Genomic DNA, 19,564 nt, shown 5'->3' with positions numbered 1-19,564 from the left:
TAGAACGATTTCGCCCCCGGGTGGGCTCGAACCACCAACCTTTCGGTTAACAGCCGAACGCGCTAGCCGATTGCGCCACGGAGGCCTTGACTTTGGCTCCCTTGTGCTCTGTATATCAACGCAATTCGTATACCTTCTGCAGCAATCTCGCAGAATGGTAGCATTTGCTTACGCCTCTTCACATGGATAACGTGCATGCACACTGTAGCGAGGCTCGTAAACGAATGACATCGCCAAGCATGACATTATACTACAAAATGCATACAAACCAATGTTCTGCCTATGCATTCAGAAAACCTCTGAGGCCAGTAGAATACTTGTCATAGGTTGTAGAACATCCCTTTCATTCAGTGTACTGCCATGTGTTAGATGCTGCTCGAGATAGCTCCGCTCCTTGCAGGAAGGTTTAAGAAATGAATGCCTTCTGTGAGGTTCGAACTCACGACCCCTGGTTTACGAGACCAGTGCTCTACCACTGAGCTAAGAAGGCGGCATCTTAGCGTTTGTGAGCTATCCCCAAATTGTTACTTCATCATACTGAATCTTGCAGCCCTCGACCAGATATCGGATTTGGCACACAGCTGCTGCTGGGGGTGTCCACATTGCCGTTTTCCAAATCTCTTGAATGTTTCGCCCTTACGATCGACGACGAGCGTCGGCCCACCAAAAGTTTGCGGTCTGCACAATCCTGACCTAGTGCACAGCTTGTGGGATAGCGTGGCTCGACTGCGAAATGCGCCTTTCGGCTCCTCTCTCTGGCTACAGTGCGCTGTTGTCCACAGTGGCACTGGCGTTGCCCATGGGGCTTCATGTAAGGCGACTGCACGTCGCTCGGCCAACAGCGGCCTACTGCAGACCGACACTTAAGACACACCAAATACAAATCGACATCGAGAGACAGGCCCTGTCATATGGCACTCGCGACGTGTATGCTGAAATTGAATGTAAAGAATACGTCTTTTGTAGCGGGCGTCCCTCTACTGCAGTGTCACACATGACGAATAAAAAGGAAAACCGCAGAACGTCTGTGTAGGGCCATGTTTTTACCTACAGTGTCACTTGGCTGAATGTGTATAAGGCTCTGTGGCATCACTCAAACGCAGCCAAATTGTCACACTAGCTGTGTATCTCTAACAAAGTTGACGTACGTCCTCACCTCGGTGCCGGTTAGAACGATTTCGCCCCCGGGTGGGCTCGAACCACCAACCTTTCGGTTAACAGCCGAACGCGCTAGCCGATTGCGCCACGTCGCTCGGCCAACAGCGGCCTACTGCAGACCGACACTTAAGACACACCAAATACAAATCGACATCGAGAGACAGGCCCTGTCATATGGCACTCGCGACGTGTATGCTGAAATTGAATGTAAAGAATACGTCTTTTGTAGCGGGCGTCCCTCTACTGCAGTGTCACACATGACGAATAAAAAGGAAAACCGCAGAACGTCTGTGTAGGGCCATGTTTTTACCTACAGTGTCACTTGGCTGAATGTGTATAAGGCTCTGTGGCATCACTCAAACGCAGCCAAATTGTCACACTAGCTGTGTATCTCTAACAAAGTTGACGTACGTCCTCACCTCGGTGCCGGTTAGAACGATTTCGCCCCCGGGTGGGCTCGAACCACCAACCTTTCGGTTAACAGCCGAACGCGCTAGCCGATTGCGCCACGGAGGCCTTGACTTTGGCTCCCTTGTGCTCTGTATATCAACGCAATTCGTATACCTTCTGCAGCAATCTCGCAGAATGGTAGCATTTGCTTACGCCTCTTCACATGGATAACGTGCATGCACACTGTAGCGAGGCTCGTAAACGAATGACATCGCCAAGCATGACATTATACTACAAAATGCATACAAACCAATGTTCTGCCTATGCATTCAGAAAACCTCTGAGGCCAGTAGAATACTTGTCATAGGTTGTAGAACATCCCTTTCATTCAGTGTACTGCCATGTGTTAGATGCTGCTCGAGATAGCTCCGCTCCTTGCAGGAAGGTTTAAGAAATGAATGCCTTCTGTGAGGTTCGAACTCACGACCCCTGGTTTACGAGACCAGTGCTCTACCACTGAGCTAAGAAGGCGGCATCTTAGCGTTTGTGAGCTATCCCCAAATTGTTACTTCATCATACTGAATCTTGCAGCCCTCGACCAGATATCGGATTTGGCACACAGCTGCTGCTGGGGGTGTCCACATTGCCGTTTTCCAAATCTCTTGAATGTTTCGCCCTTACGATCGACGACGAGCGTCGGCCCACCAAAAGTTTGCGGTCTGCACAATCCTGACCTAGTGCACAGCTTGTGGGATAGCGTGGCTCGACTGCGAAATGCGCCTTTCGGCTCCTCTCTCTGGCTACAGTGCGCTGTTGTCCACAGTGGCACTGGCGTTGCCCATGGGGCTTCATGTAAGGCGACTGCACGTCGCTCGGCCAACAGCGGCCTACTGCAGACCGACACTTAAGACACACCAAATACAAATCGACATCGAGAGACAGGCCCTGTCATATGGCACTCGCGACGTGTATGCTGAAATTGAATGTAAAGAATACGTCTTTTGTAGCGGGCGTCCCTCTACTGCAGTGTCACACATGACGAATAAAAAGGAAAACCGCAGAACGTCTGTGTAGGGCCATGTTTTTACCTACAGTGTCACTTGGCTGAATGTGTATAAGGCTCTGTGGCATCACTCAAACGCAGCCAAATTGTCACACTAGCTGTGTATCTCTAACAAAGTTGACGTACGTCCTCACCTCGGTGCCGGTTAGAACGATTTCGCCCCCGGGTGGGCTCGAACCACCAACCTTTCGGTTAACAGCCGAACGCGCTAGCCGATTGCGCCACGGAGGCCTTGACTTTGGCTCCCTTGTGCTCTGTATATCAACGCAATTCGTATACCTTCTGCAGCAATCTCGCAGAATGGTAGCATTTGCTTACGCCTCTTCACATGGATAACGTGCATGCACACTGTAGCGAGGCTCGTAAACGAATGACATCGCCAAGCATGACATTATACTACAAAATGCATACAAACCAATGTTCTGCCTATGCATTCAGAAAACCTCTGAGGCCAGTAGAATACTTGTCATAGGTTGTAGAACATCCCTTTCATTCAGTGTACTGCCATGTGTTAGATGCTGCTCGAGATAGCTCCGCTCCTTGCAGGAAGGTTTAAGAAATGAATGCCTTCTGTGAGGTTCGAACTCACGACCCCTGGTTTACGAGACCAGTGCTCTACCACTGAGCTAAGAAGGCGGCATCTTAGCGTTTGTGAGCTATCCCCAAATTGTTACTTCATCATACTGAATCTTGCAGCCCTCGACCAGATATCGGATTTGGCACACAGCTGCTGCTGGGGGTGTCCACATTGCCGTTTTCCAAATCTCTTGAATGTTTCGCCCTTACGATCGACGACGAACGTCGGCCCACCAAAAGTTTGCGGTCTGCACAATCCTGACCTAGTGCACAGCTTGTGGGATAGCGTGGCTCGACTGCGAAATGCGCCTTTCGGCTCCTCTCTCTGGCTACAGTGCGCTGTTGTCCACAGTGGCACTGGCGTTGCCCATGGGGCTTCATGTAAGGCGACTGCACGTCGCTCGGCCAACAGCGGCCTACTGCAGACCGACACTTAAGACACACCAAATACAAATCGACATCGAGAGACAGGCCCTGTCATATGGCACTCGCGACGTGTATGCTGAAATTGAATGTAAAGAATACGTCTTTTGTAGCGGGCGTCCCTCTACTGCAGTGTCACACATGACGAATAAAAAGGAAAACCGCAGAACGTCTGTGTAGGGCCATGTTTTTACCTACAGTGTCACTTGGCTGAATGTGTATAAGGCTCTGTGGCATCACTCAAACGCAGCCAAATTGTCACACTAGCTGTGTATCTCTAACAAAGTTGACGTACGTCCTCACCTCGGTGCCGGTTAGAACGATTTCGCCCCCGGGTGGGCTCGAACCACCAACCTTTCGGTTAACAGCCGAACGCGCTAGCCGATTGCGCCACGGAGGCCTTGACTTTGGCTCCCTTGTGCTCTGTATATCAACGCAATTCGTATACCTTCTGCAGCAATCTCGCAGAATGGTAGCATTTGCTTACGCCTCTTCACATGGATAACGTGCATGCACACTGTAGCGAGGCTCGTAAACGAATGACATCGCCAAGCATGACATTATACTACAAAATGCATACAAACCAATGTTCTGCCTATGCATTCAGAAAACCTCTGAGGCCAGTAGAATACTTGTCATAGGTTGTAGAACATCCCTTTCATTCAGTGTACTGCCATGTGTTAGATGCTGCTCGAGATAGCTCCGCTCCTTGCAGGAAGGTTTAAGAAATGAATGCCTTCTGGGAGGTTCGAACTCACGACCCCTGGTTTACGAGACCAGTGCTCTACCACTGAGCTAAGAAGGCGGCATCTTAGCGTTTGTGAGCTATCCCCAAATTGTTACTTCATCATACTGAATCTTGCAGCCCTCGACCAGATATCGGATTTGGCACACAGCTGCTGCTGGGGGTGTCCACATTGCCGTTTTCCAAATCTCTTGAATGTTTCGCCCTTACGATCGACGACGAGCGTCGGCCCACCAAAAGTTTGCGGTCTGCACAATCCTGACCTAGTGCACAGCTTGTGGGATAGCGTGGCTCGACTGCGAAATGCGCCTTTCGGCTCCTCTCTCTGGCTACAGTGCGCTGTTGTCCACAGTGGCACTGGCGTTGCCCATGGGGCTTCATGTAAGGCGACTGCACGTCGCTCGGCCAACAGCGGCCTACTGCAGACCGACACTTAAGACACACCAAATACAAATCGACATCGAGAGACAGGCCCTGTCATATGGCACTCGCGACGTGTATGCTGAAATTGAATGTAAAGAATACGTCTTTTGTAGCGGGCGTCCCTCTACTGCAGTGTCACACATGACGAATAAAAAGGAAAACCGCAGAACGTCTGTGTAGGGCCATGTTTTTACCTACAGTGTCACTTGGCTGAATGTGTATAAGGCTCTGTGGCATCACTCAAACGCAGCCAAATTGTCACACTAGCTGTGTATCTCTAACAAAGTTGACGTACGTCCTCACCTCGGTGCCGGTTAGAACGATTTCGCCCCCGGGTGGGCTCGAACCACCAACCTTTCGGTTAACAGCCGAACGCGCTAGCCGATTGCGCCACGTCGCTCGGCCAACAGCGGCCTACTGCAGACCGACACTTAAGACACACCAAATACAAATCGACATCGAGAGACAGGCCCTGTCATATGGCACTCGCGACGTGTATGCTGAAATTGAATGTAAAGAATACGTCTTTTGTAGCGGGCGTCCCTCTACTGCAGTGTCACACATGACGAATAAAAAGGAAAACCGCAGAACGTCTGTGTAGGGCCATGTTTTTACCTACAGTGTCACTTGGCTGAATGTGTATAAGGCTCTGTGGCATCACTCAAACGCAGCCAAATTGTCACACTAGCTGTGTATCTCTAACAAAGTTGACGTACGTCCTCACCTCGGTGCCGGTTAGAACGATTTCGCCCCCGGGTGGGCTCGAACCACCAACCTTTCGGTTAACAGCCGAACGCGCTAGCCGATTGCGCCACGGAGGCCTTGACTTTGGCTCCCTTGTGCTCTGTATATCAACGCAATTCGTATACCTTCTGCAGCAATCTCGCAGAATGGTAGCATTTGCTTACGCCTCTTCACATGGATAACGTGCATGCACACTGTAGCGAGGCTCGTAAACGAATGACATCGCCAAGCATGACATTATACTACAAAATGCATACAAACCAATGTTCTGCCTATGCATTCAGAAAACCTCTGAGGCCAGTAGAATACTTGTCATAGGTTGTAGAACATCCCTTTCATTCAGTGTACTGCCATGTGTTAGATGCTGCTCGAGATAGCTCCGCTCCTTGCAGGAAGGTTTAAGAAATGAATGCCTTCTGTGAGGTTCGAACTCACGACCCCTGGTTTACGAGACCAGTGCTCTACCACTGAGCTAAGAAGGCGGCATCTTAGCGTTTGTGAGCTATCCCCAAATTGTTACTTCATCATACTGAATCTTGCAGCCCTCGACCAGATATCGGATTTGGCACACAGCTGCTGCTGGGGGTGTCCACATTGCCGTTTTCCAAATCTCTTGAATGTTTCGCCCTTACGATCGACGACGAGCGTCGGCCCACCAAAAGTTTGCGGTCTGCACAATCCTGACCTAGTGCACAGCTTGTGGGATAGCGTGGCTCGACTGCGAAATGCGCCTTTCGGCTCCTCTCTCTGGCTACAGTGCGCTGTTGTCCACAGTGGCACTGGCGTTGCCCATGGGGCTTCATGTAAGGCGACTGCACGTCGCTCGGCCAACAGCGGCCTACTGCAGACCGACACTTAAGACACACCAAATACAAATCGACATCGAGAGACAGGCCCTGTCATATGGCACTCGCGACGTGTATGCTGAAATTGAATGTAAAGAATACGTCTTTTGTAGCGGGCGTCCCTCTACTGCAGTGTCACACATGACGAATAAAAAGGAAAACCGCAGAACGTCTGTGTAGGGCCATGTTTTTACCTACAGTGTCACTTGGCTGAATGTGTATAAGGCTCTGTGGCATCACTCAAACGCAGCCAAATTGTCACACTAGCTGTGTATCTCTAACAAAGTTGACGTACGTCCTCACCTCGGTGCCGGTTAGAACGATTTCGCCCCCGGGTGGGCTCGAACCACCAACCTTTCGGTTAACAGCCGAACGCGCTAGCCGATTGCGCCACGTCGCTCGGCCAACAGCGGCCTACTGCAGACCGACACTTAAGACACACCAAATACAAATCGACATCGAGAGACAGGCCCTGTCATATGGCACTCGCGACGTGTATGCTGAAATTGAATGTAAAGAATACGTCTTTTGTAGCGGGCGTCCCTCTACTGCAGTGTCACACATGACGAATAAAAAGGAAAACCGCAGAACGTCTGTGTAGGGCCATGTTTTTACCTACAGTGTCACTTGGCTGAATGTGTATAAGGCTCTGTGGCATCACTCAAACGCAGCCAAATTGTCACACTAGCTGTGTATCTCTAACAAAGTTGACGTACGTCCTCACCTCGGTGCCGGTTAGAACGATTTCGCCCCCGGGTGGGCTCGAACCACCAACCTTTCGGTTAACAGCCGAACGCGCTAGCCGATTGCGCCACGGAGGCCTTGACTTTGGCTCCCTTGTGCTCTGTATATCAACGCAATTCGTATACCTTCTGCAGCAATCTCGCAGAATGGTAGCATTTGCTTACGCCTCTTCACATGGATAACGTGCATGCACACTGTAGCGAGGCTCGTAAACGAATGACATCGCCAAGCATGACATTATACTACAAAATGCATACAAACCAATGTTCTGCCTATGCATTCAGAAAACCTCTGAGGCCAGTAGAATACTTGTCATAGGTTGTAGAACATCCCTTTCATTCAGTGTACTGCCATGTGTTAGATGCTGCTCGAGATAGCTCCGCTCCTTGCAGGAAGGTTTAAGAAATGAATGCCTTCTGTGAGGTTCGAACTCACGACCCCTGGTTTACGAGACCAGTGCTCTACCACTGAGCTAAGAAGGCGGCATCTTAGCGTTTGTGAGCTATCCCCAAATTGTTACTTCATCATACTGAATCTTGCAGCCCTCGACCAGATATCGGATTTGGCACACAGCTGCTGCTGGGGGTGTCCACATTGCCGTTTTCCAAATCTCTTGAATGTTTCGCCCTTACGATCGACGACGAGCGTCGGCCCACCAAAAGTTTGCGGTCTGCACAATCCTGACCTAGTGCACAGCTTGTGGGATAGCGTGGCTCGACTGCGAAATGCGCCTTTCGGCTCCTCTCTCTGGCTACAGTGCGCTGTTGTCCACAGTGGCACTGGCGTTGCCCATGGGGCTTCATGTAAGGCGACTGCACGTCGCTCGGCCAACAGCGGCCTACTGCAGACCGACACTTAAGACACACCAAATACAAATCGACATCGAGAGACAGGCCCTGTCATATGGCACTCGCGACGTGTATGCTGAAATTGAATGTAAAGAATACGTCTTTTGTAGCGGGCGTCCCTCTACTGCAGTGTCACACATGACGAATAAAAAGGAAAACCGCAGAACGTCTGTGTAGGGCCATGTTTTTACCTACAGTGTCACTTGGCTGAATGTGTATAAGGCTCTGTGGCATCACTCAAACGCAGCCAAATTGTCACACTAGCTGTGTATCTCTAACAAAGTTGACGTACGTCCTCACCTCGGTGCCGGTTAGAACGATTTCGCCCCCGGGTGGGCTCGAACCACCAACCTTTCGGTTAACAGCCGAACGCGCTAGCCGATTGCGCCACGGAGGCCTTGACTTTGGCTCCCTTGTGCTCTGTATATCAACGCGAGTGGTAGCATTTGCTTACGCCTCTTCACATGGATAACGTGCATGCACACTGTAGCGAGGCTCGTAAACGAATGACATCGCCAAGCATGACATTATACTACAAAATGCATACAAACCAATGTTCTGCCTATGCATTCAGAAAACCTCTGAGGCCAGTAGAATACTTGTCATAGGTTGTAGAACATCCCTTTCATTCAGTGTACTGCCATGTGTTAGATGCTGCTCGAGATAGCTCCGCTCCTTGCAGGAAGGTTTAAGAAATGAATGCCTTCTGTGAGGTTCGCACTCACGACCCCTGGTTTACGAGACCAGTGCTCTACCACTGAGCTAAGAAGGCGGCAGCTTAGCGTTTGTGAGCTATCCCCAAATTGTTACTTCATCATACTGAATCTTGCAGCCCTCGACCAGATATCGGATTTGGCACACAGCTGCTGCTGGGGTTGTCCAAATTGCCGTTTTCCAAATCTCTTGAATGTTTCGCCCTTACGATCGATGATGGGCGTCGGGCCAGCAAAAGTTTGCGGTCTGCGCAATCCTGACCTAGTGCACAGCTTGTGGGACAGCCTGGCTCGACTGCGAAATGCGCCTTTCGGCTCCTCTCTCTGGCTACAGTATGCTGTTGTCCACAGTGGCGCTGGCGTTGCCCATGGGGCTTCATATAAGGCGACTGCACGTCGCTCGGCCAACAGCGGCCTACTGCAGACCGACACTTAAGAGACACCAAATACAAATCGACATCGAGAGACAGGCCCTGTCATATGGCACTCGCGACGTATACGCTGAAATTGAATGTAAAGAATACGTCTTTTGTGGTGGGCGTCACTCTACTGCAGTGTCACACATGACGAATAAAAAGGAAAACAGCAGAACGTCTGTGTAGGGCCATGTTTTTACCTACAGTGTCACTTGGCTGAATGTGTATAAGGCTCTGTGGCATCACTCAAACACAGCCAAATTGTCACACTAGCTGTGTATCTCTAACAAAGTCGACGTATGTCCTCACCTCGGTTCCGGTTAAAACAATTTCGCCCCCGGGTGGGCTCGAACCACCAACCTTTCGGTTAACAGCCGAACGCGCTAGCCGATTGCGCCACGGAGGCCTTGACTTTGGCTCCCTTGTGCTCTGTATATCAACGCGAGTGGTAGCATTTGCTTACGCCTCTTCACATGGATAACGTGCATGCACACTGTAGCGAGGCTCGTAAACGAATGACATCGCCAAGCATGACATTATACTACAAAATGCATACAAACCAATGTTCTGCCTATGAATTCTGAAAACCTCTGAGGCCAGTAGAATACTTGTCATAGGCTGTAGAACATCCCTTTCATTCAGTGTACTGCCATGTGTTAGATGTTGCTCGAGATAGCTCCGCTCCTTGCAGGAAGGTTTAAAAAAATGAATGCCTTCTGTGAGGTTCGAACTCACGACCCCTGGTTTACGAGACCAGTGCTCTACCACTTTTTTTTTATATATATATATAAAACCTTTATTAAAAAAAACAATGTTACACATTGCAAATACATACTAAGTTATACATACATGAAGTTATTTGAACAAAGCGGTTTGATCATTTCAATTGCGCTGACATTAAGGAAAGACAACAGAAGATTGTGTTACTGACTAAATCACCAGAAAGAATTAAATTAAGCATAAATACTTGAGAATGGCGGAAAGGAGATATATAATAAAGTTGACTAGCCTTCCAACTACACTTACTGGACATTAATTGAATCTAAGTATTTGAAGTGATCAGATTTATATAATCAGTCTTTCACTGCAAAAATGAACAGGGCAATGTGCCAGCCACTGAATATTACATTTATCGGATAGAATCTTATGGTTTTAACCAATCGATAAGGAGATTTCTATAAAAACTGTCTATTTCCAAATTTCTAGTATAATCCAATAATGCACCTTTCATGATTTGTGTTTGGCACTATCAGACACACAATCTCAATGTCACATAAGTTCTGTACATTAGCTTATAAATTTCAAAAAACTACTCTCTGAAGTACAGAAAGCACACATCATAAATATACTGTAAAACCTTAAATAGTATCCTTAAGGTAACTACAATACATCACTGTCAACACAGTCTTCTTTTTTATATTAACCAATGCCCATTCTTTCAAATACAATTTTTAGCATATTACCGAACTTTTTCTTGTGATTCGAATAGCTTCTAATTTTGTGGAACTCACACAGCATGTGTACCTTGAACTCTATGATGCTATCGGATCCTAATTTGTTAAGGACGTAGTTAACAAAATTTCCCAGCAACCAGTACACAGCGTTATTTTTTGCTTCTGGGAAATAGCGTGCTTCAGGCCTGTTTATCAATGACAGCGATATATACTCAGGGGATGTTCTTGTAATCAGAGCTATTTGCTCCCGGATCCACTTCCAACTATTCATGTGACCACTGCAAGTATATCGATGAACTACTGTGTCAACTAGATGGCATTGTTGACATAAATTTGTTTCACAGAGTCCGATTGCGTGCAGTCTTTCATTGGTGCTAACTATGTTGTTAACTGTCTTGTACCATGACGTTTTTATATTAGACGTGAGCACATTAGAACTAATGTTGTTCCAAATCTCAGTCCACTCAATGTTTGGAAACTGTCGTTCTATTTTGTTTCTTCCTTCGCTTTTCTTTCGTTCCCGCATTATGGCTCTCGATGTTAAGTGTCGGGACTGCCTGAGTTCGACACTGACATAACTAAACTCAACATAGAAAATCCTCACGTGCTGTAAGCGACTGTTGATATTCTGCACGTCAATCGGGGGAAGCAGGCTTGGAGGTTTAATGATCTCGAAAAGTTGGCTGGTTATGCTTTCTCGCGAGTCTCTTATTAAATTAAATTGCCTTTTGATAAAAAGAGCAGAGGCTTTATCCATTATATCAGTTAATCCTAGTCCACCATTTTTAGGATCTAAAGTGGCTACTTTAGCAGGTACTCTGAACACTTCACCTCTCCACAAAAATTTTGTGATTTTGGACATTATTCTCCTCGCTATCATTCTCGGTATTGGAAACAGCTGGGCAGTATAATAAGCCTTAGCAAGGATGCATGAGTTGATATACTGTGTTCTTTGAACTTGGTTCATATATCGAGTTAAGTTCTCTACAATGGCTCCTTGCACTTTATCTGCTGCAACTTTCCAATTTAAAGCCGTCATTTTCATAGGGCATGCTGTCAGGGTGATCCCAAGTGTTTTATGTTGTCGGACTAACTTTGCCCACTCGACGTTGATATTATCAAAACCTCTGAGATTTAACATCTTACTTTTTTTTCCGTTTGCATTGGCTCCAGATGCTCTACAGTACGAATCAATCACTGTTGCTAGCGTGGTTACCTCGTCATTATTCCTTATAATTACCCCTATATCGTCAGCATAGGCTCTTATAACTGTTTTGTTTCCTGATAATGTTAAGCCTTTTAATGTAGCATGGACATGTCGGAGGAAAGGTTCCAGCGAAATTGCGAAGAGCGACATGGACAGAGGACTTCCTTGAGGAACACCTCGTTGTATTTGCATCGGCCTGGATTGTTGACAATTCACCGCTATTTTAGCATTTATTCCAGTTGCTATGTTCTTAATCAACTGTATAACCCTATCGTTGAAACCTATTTTCTTCAATGTCTGTAGAAGATATTCATGGTTTACTACATCGAACGCCTTATAAAAATCTAAAAACAATAAAGCACACTTTATGTTTGTTACAGAAGTTATTGCAATGATATCCCTGAATTCCGCTAGATTTTGAAAAATGGTTCTGCCTTGCGCACAGTTCTGATGTTGACTAATAATTTTATCTGTAAGGCATGAAATTCTCTTGTTTATTATTCTAGCTATTAATTTATAATCAGAATTCAGCAATGAAATTGGACGAAAGTTATTTAAATCTTTGTTTCCATTATTTTTTGGCACCAGAACAATTTTACTCTCCTTAAACTCAGCCGGAATCATTTTACCCTGAATAACCTCATTTACAATGTCCGTGATTTTCGCACCTACTATTGGCCAGTAACGGACGTAAAATTCTGCTGGCAGACCATCCGGTCCTGGGGATTTTTTTGGTGGCGAGGCGCACAGAGTCTCATACACGTCTTCTTCACTGACAACCTCGAGAAAATTTTCGTTGTCATCTTCTGTCAGCTGTGGGGCTAGGATGTCAAGGAATTCTTCCAAGGAAGCATCACTACTTTGATGTACAGAATATAGCTCGCAATAATAGCGATAAATCTCGTTCATGATATCCTGCTGGGTTCTGAGAATCGTGCCGTGTTTTGTTCGAATTTCTTCAATAAAAGTCCTTCTCCCGTTTTTCGTATGCTTCACTAAATGATATAGGGAAGTAGTTTCATCTGCTGACACCGACTTTGCCTTCGATTTTATTTTCAACCCTTCCATTTGACTTCTCTTGATATTAAGTAACTTGGCTTTGACTTTTTTTATGTCTGCTATCCGAAGTGAGGAACCTGCTGAGACTTGATCATATAGATCTCTCAAAACGGAATAGTAATACTCTATAGTGCATTTCATTTCCCTTGCGCTCTGGGCACTGTATTGAATAAGAACTTTCCTCAACTTTGGCTTTGCCATTTTAACCCACCAGTCAATAGCAGTGGCATATCTACTACGGGCTCGCAGGCATATTGCCCATGTTTCTTTAATCAGATCTTCTAAATCACGATTAACTAACAAGGAAGTGTTCAAATTCCACTGATTCTTGAACCGGCGAACCGGCTGTCTTGTTAGATTTATGCAAGCTAAGACACTTGAATGGTCTGAAAAGTACGTAGGAATGGTTTCTACTTTTGTCACGGAAGTTACAAGATTTTTAGAAACATATAGTCTATCAATCCTGCTACGTGATGTTGCCGTGACATAAGTGAACTCAACAATGGAGGGGTATTTGATTTCCCACATATCCTTTAATTCTAAACCAGTAACTAATTGTTTTAGTTCACTTGAGAAATTAAAATTAGGTAACTGATCTTTTCGATTTAAAACACAATTAAAATCACCTCCAAGTAATAACTGTCTTGGTGATTTCCTTAACAAGTATATCAAGTCATCTTTGAAGAAACGTGCCCTGTCAGCTCGATGAGAACTTCCTGAAGGGGCGTACAAGTTGATGATAGTCACATCATAGATATTTAGTCCTATTCCCCTTCCGGATTCCAGTCGTTCCACCTCGCTTACTGTAATCCCTTCCCTTACCAAAATAGCTGTTCCAACACTTGTTTCGGGAGACACATTTATGTAACTGACAAAACCGGGAATTACCAAATCCGAAATTAGAACTTCTTGTAACAGGGCAATATCAGTCGCGGATTCGTACAAAAATTCCTTAAGGGCCGATAATTTCAAACAGGTCGTGATTTTATTTATGTTTATAGTGGTGACAGAATAAGATTGCGTCATTGTGCTGTCACTATGTAGTTGTTTTGTTGAACTAATTTAGTTTACTGTGGTTCAGGGTTCAGTTAAGCTGTAACAGTTTTCTCGGAAGGCTGCGCATGGAATAACACTTCAATCAGTTTATTAGTTACTGTCCCGTTTTTTTCTACTTCTGATGTTTTCTCTTGTACCGCAAGCAGACTGATGTCCTGGTAAACTTTCTGATTTTTCCTCCAGTGATTCGTGTACGACCGTTTCGGACTGAACATTCTTTGGGCTTGGGTCGTCCCTACTGGATTTTCCTTTCCCTTGGTTACGAGCTACATTCTCATTTGGTTGCGTCGGTATTTTACTTCGCGGCTTATCTGGAGCAGCAGCAGACGCTTTAGCAATTTCGGTTGCCGGCGCCTGCCCTGAGGTGTTGACCGTGATTTCAGTTTGGCCACCACTTCCTCGTTCTTTATTAATTTCACTCACTTTCTGATCGAGGGAAACAAATGGAGACTGCAGTTTTGCATCCTCTCCCTGAATTTGGTTATTAACAGATAGATTCTGATCATTGCAATCGGTTACTGCACCTGTTGTTTCTTGCAAATTAATGCTGCTTACACCCCTTTCATTTTCTGGTACCGTATGTGTATTATCTTTCTGTTCATTAGTTTCCATTCGCATTTTGCCTTCAGGTTCCTCTGCCTTCTCATCGCACTGTTTTTGCTTGCGAAGTGAGGGAGTGGGACAAGACAGCTCGTCCTCTGAACAACTATCAGTTATCTCCAGAGGTCGTTTTTTCGGTTGCATTTCAGTTTCACGAACAGTGGCAACGGGGTTTCCTTTTGTTGTTAACGGGGGAAATTGACTGTTATCGTGAAGGGAGACATCAGCTTGTCCCGCTGCGTTAACATCCTCAACCAGTTGTTCCGGGCTATTCTTTGGTAACAGATCATTTAAGGTAAGCTTCTGACGCTGTATCAAATTACTTTTGAGCACAACAGTTCGCCGCGGACATTCCTGTCTGAAGTGGCCGGTTTCGTTACATATATGACATGTAGCTTCCTGACCTGTATAAACAATTTGTGCCTTATACCCACAAACAGTTATGTGAGACGGAATATTCGTCTTAACGTCCATCTCTACACAGCGGACCCCGTTAAAACACTGCAGTTTAAAGCGAGGCGACCATCTTTCATTTGCAATTGATTTAACGTCTCCGTAGTTTAAAAGAGCTTCCTTAATCTTATCATTTTCAATTTCAATGGGGAGATTCAAGACACGAACGGTTTTGTAATGAATGTCCGCTCTATAGATGGAAACCTTACTTTTATAACCATTTCTATGCACAAAATCTACTTCGTAGCCCCACTTTCGTAACACTTTATCAACAGTCGAAGCACTGATTAACTTGACAAAAACACAGTATTTTTCCTGATCCAGTTGCCAGGTATGAACGGTTTCAGAATTTAGACCAATTACCTGTGTAATCCAGTCATCTATTTCCAGGGATGTCGGCTGAACAGGACGGGATTCTTTGTCAAAAGCAAATACCAGAGTATTCTTCCTGAGGTTTGTAGCCATGGTTAATCCAGCGAAGCAATTTCGGTTAAACAACCGAAATTCCAAGTAGCAGCAGCAAGACCAGAAAGAGCGATCAGATCACAAGGAACAGGAACGAACACGGAGATTAACGGACGGACGGCACTCGGCGAAGCACAAGTACAGAGATGTAAACACTGAAGTGCAGCGCAACAGTTAACAGCGGCCACTCGCGAGCGCGGCTGAAACGGAACTGCAAAAGAAATGAATGCCTTCTGTGAGGTTCGAACTCACGACCCCTGGTTTACGAGACCAGTGCTCTACCACTGAGCTAAGAAGGCGGCAGCTTAGCGTTTGTGAGCTATCCCCAAATTGTTACTTCATCATACTGAATCTTGCAGCCCTCGACCAGATATCGGATTTGGCACACAGCTGCTGCTGGGGTTGTCCAAATTGCCGTTTTCCAAATCTCTTGAATGTTTCGCCCTTACGATCGACGACGAGCGTCGGCCCACCAAAAGTTTGCGGTCTGCTCAATCCTGACCTAGTGCACAGCTTGTGGGATAGCGTGGCTCGACTGCGAAATGCGCCTTTCGGCTCCTCTCTCTGGCTACAGTGCGCTGTTGTCCACAGTGGCACTGGCGTTGCCCATGGGGCTTCATGTAAGGCGACTGCACGTCGCTCGGCCAACAGCGGCCTACTGCAGACCGACACTTAAGACACACCAAATACAAATCGACATCGAGAGACAGGCCCTGTCATGTGGCACTCGCGACGTATACGCTGAAATTGAATGTAAAGAATACGTCTTTTGTGGTGGGCGTCACTCTACTGCAGTGTCACACATGACGAATAAAAAGGAAAACAGCAGAACGTCTGTGTAGGGCCATGTTTTTACCTACAGTGTCACTTGGCTGAATGTGTATAAGGCTCTGTGGCATCAATCAAACACAGCCAAATTGTCACACTAGCTGTGCATCTCTAACAAAGTCGACGTATGTCCTCACCTCGGTGCCGGTTAAAACGATTTCGCCCCCGGGTGGGCTCGAACCACCAACCTTTCGGTTAACAGCCGAACGCGCTAGCCGATTGCGCCACGGAGGCCTTGACTTTGGCTCCCTTGCGCTCTGTATATCAACGCGAGTGGTAGCATTTGCTTACGCCTCTTCACATGGATAACGTGCATGCACACTGTAGCGAGGCTCGTAAACGAATGACATCGCCAAGCATGACATTATACTACAAAATGCATACAAACCAATGTTCTGCCTATGAATTCTGAAAACCTCTGAGGCCAGTAGAATACTTGTCATAGGTTGTAGAACATTTCTTTCATTCAGTGTACTGCCATGTGTTAGATGTTGCTCGAGATAGCTCCGCTCCTTGCAGGAAGGTTTAAAAAATGAATGCCTTCTGTGAGGTTCGAACTCACGACCCCTGGTTTACGAGACCAGTGCTCTACCACTTTTTTTTTATATATATATAAAACCTTTATTAAAAAAAAACAATGTTACACATTGCAAATACATACTAAGTTATACATACATGAAGTTATTTGAACAAAGCGGTTTGATCATTTCAATTGCGCTGACATTAAGGAAAGACAACAGAATATTGTGTTACTGACTAAATCACCAGAAAGAATTAAATTAAGCATAAATACTTGAGAATGGCGGAAAGGAGATATATAATAAAGTTGACTAGCCTTCCAACTACACTTACTGGACATTAATTGAATCTAAGTATTTGAAGTGATCAGATTTATATAATCAGTCTTTCACTGCAAAAATGAACAGGGCAATGTGCCAGCCACTGAATATTACATTTATCGGATAGAATCTTATGGTTTTAACCAATCGATAAGGAGATTTCTATAAAAACTGTCTATTTCCAAATTTCTAGTATAATCCAATAATGCACCTTTCATGATTTGTGTTTGGCACTATCAGACACACAATCTCAATGTCACATAAGTTCTGTACATTAGCTTATAAATTTCAAAAAACTACTCTCTGAAGTACAGAAAGCACACATCATAAATATACTGTAAAACCTTAAATAGTATCCTTAAGGTAACTACAATACATCACTGTCAACACAGTCTTCTTTTTTATATTAACCAATGCCCATTCTTTCAAATACAATTTTTAGCATATTACCGAACTTTTTCTTGTGATTCGAATAGCTTCTAATTTTGTGGAACTCACACAGCATGTGTACCTTGAACTCTATGATGCTATCGGATCCTAATTTGTTAAGGACGTAGTTAACAAAATTTCCCAGCAACCAGTACACAGCGTTATTTTTTGCTTCTGGGAAATAGCGTGCTTCAGGCCTGTTTATCAATGACAGCGATATATACTCAGGGGATGTTCTTGTAATCAGAGCTATTTGCTCCCGGATCCACTTCCAACTATTCATGTGACCACTGCAAGTATATCGATGAACTACTGTGTCAACTAGATGGCATTGTTGACATAAATTTGTTTCACAGAGTCCGATTGCGTGCAGTCTTTCATTGGTGCTAACTATGTTGTTAACTGTCTTGTACCATGACGTTTTTATATTAGACGTGAGCACATTAGAACTAATGTTGTTCCAAATCTCAGTCCACTCAATGTTTGGAAACTGTCGTTCTATTTTGTTTCTTCCTTCGCTTTTCTTTCGTTCCCGCATTATGGCTCTCGATGTTAAGTGTCGGGACTGCCTGAGTTCGACACTGACATAACTAAACTCAACATAGAAAATCCTCACGTGCTGTAAGCGACTGTTGATATTCTGCACGTCAATCGGGGGAAGCAGGCTTGGAGGTTTAATGATCTCGAAAAGTTGGCTGGTTATGCTTTCTCGCGAGTCTCTTATTAAATTAAATTGCCTTTTGATAAAAAGAGCAGAGGCTTTATCCATTATATCAGTTAATCCTAGTCCACCATTTTTAGGATCTAAAGTGGCTACTTTAGCAGGTACTCTGAACACTTCACCTCTCCACAAAAATTTTGTGATTTTGGACATTATTCTCCTCGCTATCATTCTCGGTATTGGAAACAGCTGGGCAGTATAATAAGCCTTAGCAAGGATGCATGAGTTGATATACTGTGTTCTTTGAACTTGGTTCATATATCGAGTTAAGTTCTCTACAATGGCTCCTTGCACTTTATCTGCTGCAACTTTCCAATTTAAAGCCGTCATTTTCATAGGGCATGCTGTCAGGGTGATCCCAAGTGTTTTATGTTGTCGGACTAACTTTGCCCACTCGACGTTGATATTATCAAAACCTCTGAGATTTAACATCTTACTTTTTTTTCCGTTTGCATTGGCTCCAGATGCTCTACAGTACGAATCAATCACTGTTGCTAGCGTGGTTACCTCGTCATTATTCCTTATAATTACCCCTATATCGTCAGCATAGGCTCTTATAACTGTTTTGTTTCCTGATAATGTTAAGCCTTTTAATGTAGCATGGACATGTCGGAGGAAAGGTTCCAGCGAAATTGCGAAGAGCGACATGGACAGAGGACTTCCTTGAGGAACACCTCGTTGTATTTGCATCGGCCTGGATTGTTGACAATTCACCGCTATTTTAGCATTTATTCCAGTTGCTATGTTCTTAATCAACTGTATAACCCTATCGTTGAAACCTATTTTCTTCAATGTCTGTAGAAGATATTCATGGTTTACTACATCGAACGCCTTATAAAAATCTAAAAACAATAAAGCACACTTTATGTTTGTTACAGAAGTTATTGCAATGATATCCCTGAATTCCGCTAGATTTTGAAAAATGGTTCTGCCTTGCGCACAGTTCTGATGTTGACTAATAATTTTATCTGTAAGGCATGAAATTCTCTTGTTTATTATTCTAGCTATTAATTTATAATCAGAATTCAGCAATGAAATTGGACGAAAGTTATTTAAATCTTTGTTTCCATTATTTTTTGGCACCAGAACAATTTTACTCTCCTTAAACTCAGCCGGAATCATTTTACCCTGAATAACCTCATTTACAATGTCCGTGATTTTCGCACCTACTATTGGCCAGTAACGGACGTAAAATTCTGCTGGCAGACCATCCGGTCCTGGGGATTTTTTTGGTGGCGAGGCGCACAGAGTCTCATACACGTCTTCTTCACTGACAACCTCGAGAAAATTTTCGTTGTCATCTTCTGTCAGCTGTGGGGCTAGGATGTCAAGGAATTCTTCCAAGGAAGCATCACTACTTTGATG

General features: G+C 45.1%; 20 non-coding genes across 20 annotated transcripts; all 20 read right to left on the bottom strand.

Annotated features, from left to right (window-relative positions):
• Window positions 1-11: 11 nt before the first annotated feature.
• On the bottom strand, window positions 12-85 carry Trnan-guu (transfer RNA asparagine (anticodon GUU)). The gene has a single exon. It is a non-coding gene; the product is annotated as a tRNA-Asn (tRNA).
• Window positions 86-418: 333 nt separating this feature from the next.
• On the bottom strand, window positions 419-490 carry Trnat-cgu (transfer RNA threonine (anticodon CGU)). The gene has a single exon. It is a non-coding gene; the product is annotated as a tRNA-Thr (tRNA).
• A 689-nt stretch (window positions 491-1,179) lies between these two features.
• Window positions 1,180-1,257, bottom strand: Trnan-guu (transfer RNA asparagine (anticodon GUU)). Its single transcript has one exon. It is a non-coding gene; the product is annotated as a tRNA-Asn (tRNA).
• Window positions 1,258-1,600: 343 nt separating this feature from the next.
• Trnan-guu (transfer RNA asparagine (anticodon GUU)) lies at window positions 1,601-1,674 on the bottom strand. The gene has a single exon. It is a non-coding gene; the product is annotated as a tRNA-Asn (tRNA).
• A 333-nt stretch (window positions 1,675-2,007) lies between these two features.
• Window positions 2,008-2,079, bottom strand: Trnat-cgu (transfer RNA threonine (anticodon CGU)). The gene has a single exon. It is a non-coding gene; the product is annotated as a tRNA-Thr (tRNA).
• A 689-nt stretch (window positions 2,080-2,768) lies between these two features.
• On the bottom strand, window positions 2,769-2,842 carry Trnan-guu (transfer RNA asparagine (anticodon GUU)). The gene has a single exon. It is a non-coding gene; the product is annotated as a tRNA-Asn (tRNA).
• Window positions 2,843-3,175: 333 nt separating this feature from the next.
• Window positions 3,176-3,247, bottom strand: Trnat-cgu (transfer RNA threonine (anticodon CGU)). The gene has a single exon. It is a non-coding gene; the product is annotated as a tRNA-Thr (tRNA).
• A 689-nt stretch (window positions 3,248-3,936) lies between these two features.
• Window positions 3,937-4,010, bottom strand: Trnan-guu (transfer RNA asparagine (anticodon GUU)). Its single transcript has one exon. It is a non-coding gene; the product is annotated as a tRNA-Asn (tRNA).
• Window positions 4,011-4,343: 333 nt separating this feature from the next.
• Window positions 4,344-4,415, bottom strand: Trnat-cgu (transfer RNA threonine (anticodon CGU)). Its single transcript has one exon. It is a non-coding gene; the product is annotated as a tRNA-Thr (tRNA).
• Window positions 4,416-5,104: 689 nt separating this feature from the next.
• Window positions 5,105-5,182, bottom strand: Trnan-guu (transfer RNA asparagine (anticodon GUU)). Its single transcript has one exon. It is a non-coding gene; the product is annotated as a tRNA-Asn (tRNA).
• Window positions 5,183-5,525: 343 nt separating this feature from the next.
• On the bottom strand, window positions 5,526-5,599 carry Trnan-guu (transfer RNA asparagine (anticodon GUU)). Its single transcript has one exon. It is a non-coding gene; the product is annotated as a tRNA-Asn (tRNA).
• A 333-nt stretch (window positions 5,600-5,932) lies between these two features.
• On the bottom strand, window positions 5,933-6,004 carry Trnat-cgu (transfer RNA threonine (anticodon CGU)). The gene has a single exon. It is a non-coding gene; the product is annotated as a tRNA-Thr (tRNA).
• Window positions 6,005-6,693: 689 nt separating this feature from the next.
• Window positions 6,694-6,771, bottom strand: Trnan-guu (transfer RNA asparagine (anticodon GUU)). Its single transcript has one exon. It is a non-coding gene; the product is annotated as a tRNA-Asn (tRNA).
• A 343-nt stretch (window positions 6,772-7,114) lies between these two features.
• On the bottom strand, window positions 7,115-7,188 carry Trnan-guu (transfer RNA asparagine (anticodon GUU)). Its single transcript has one exon. It is a non-coding gene; the product is annotated as a tRNA-Asn (tRNA).
• A 333-nt stretch (window positions 7,189-7,521) lies between these two features.
• Trnat-cgu (transfer RNA threonine (anticodon CGU)) lies at window positions 7,522-7,593 on the bottom strand. The gene has a single exon. It is a non-coding gene; the product is annotated as a tRNA-Thr (tRNA).
• A 689-nt stretch (window positions 7,594-8,282) lies between these two features.
• Window positions 8,283-8,356, bottom strand: Trnan-guu (transfer RNA asparagine (anticodon GUU)). The gene has a single exon. It is a non-coding gene; the product is annotated as a tRNA-Asn (tRNA).
• A 303-nt stretch (window positions 8,357-8,659) lies between these two features.
• Trnat-cgu (transfer RNA threonine (anticodon CGU)) lies at window positions 8,660-8,731 on the bottom strand. The gene has a single exon. It is a non-coding gene; the product is annotated as a tRNA-Thr (tRNA).
• Window positions 8,732-9,420: 689 nt separating this feature from the next.
• Trnan-guu (transfer RNA asparagine (anticodon GUU)) lies at window positions 9,421-9,494 on the bottom strand. The gene has a single exon. It is a non-coding gene; the product is annotated as a tRNA-Asn (tRNA).
• A 6,115-nt stretch (window positions 9,495-15,609) lies between these two features.
• On the bottom strand, window positions 15,610-15,681 carry Trnat-cgu (transfer RNA threonine (anticodon CGU)). Its single transcript has one exon. It is a non-coding gene; the product is annotated as a tRNA-Thr (tRNA).
• A 689-nt stretch (window positions 15,682-16,370) lies between these two features.
• On the bottom strand, window positions 16,371-16,444 carry Trnan-guu (transfer RNA asparagine (anticodon GUU)). Its single transcript has one exon. It is a non-coding gene; the product is annotated as a tRNA-Asn (tRNA).
• Between the last annotated feature and the right edge of the window lie 3,120 nt (window positions 16,445-19,564).

Source organism: Schistocerca serialis, chromosome 6, assembly GCF_023864345.2.
Source record: "Schistocerca serialis cubense isolate TAMUIC-IGC-003099 chromosome 6, iqSchSeri2.2, whole genome shotgun sequence".
Lineage (NCBI taxonomy): Eukaryota > Metazoa > Arthropoda > Insecta > Orthoptera > Acrididae > Schistocerca > Schistocerca serialis.
This window is presented reverse-complemented; position numbering and strand designations above follow the sequence as displayed.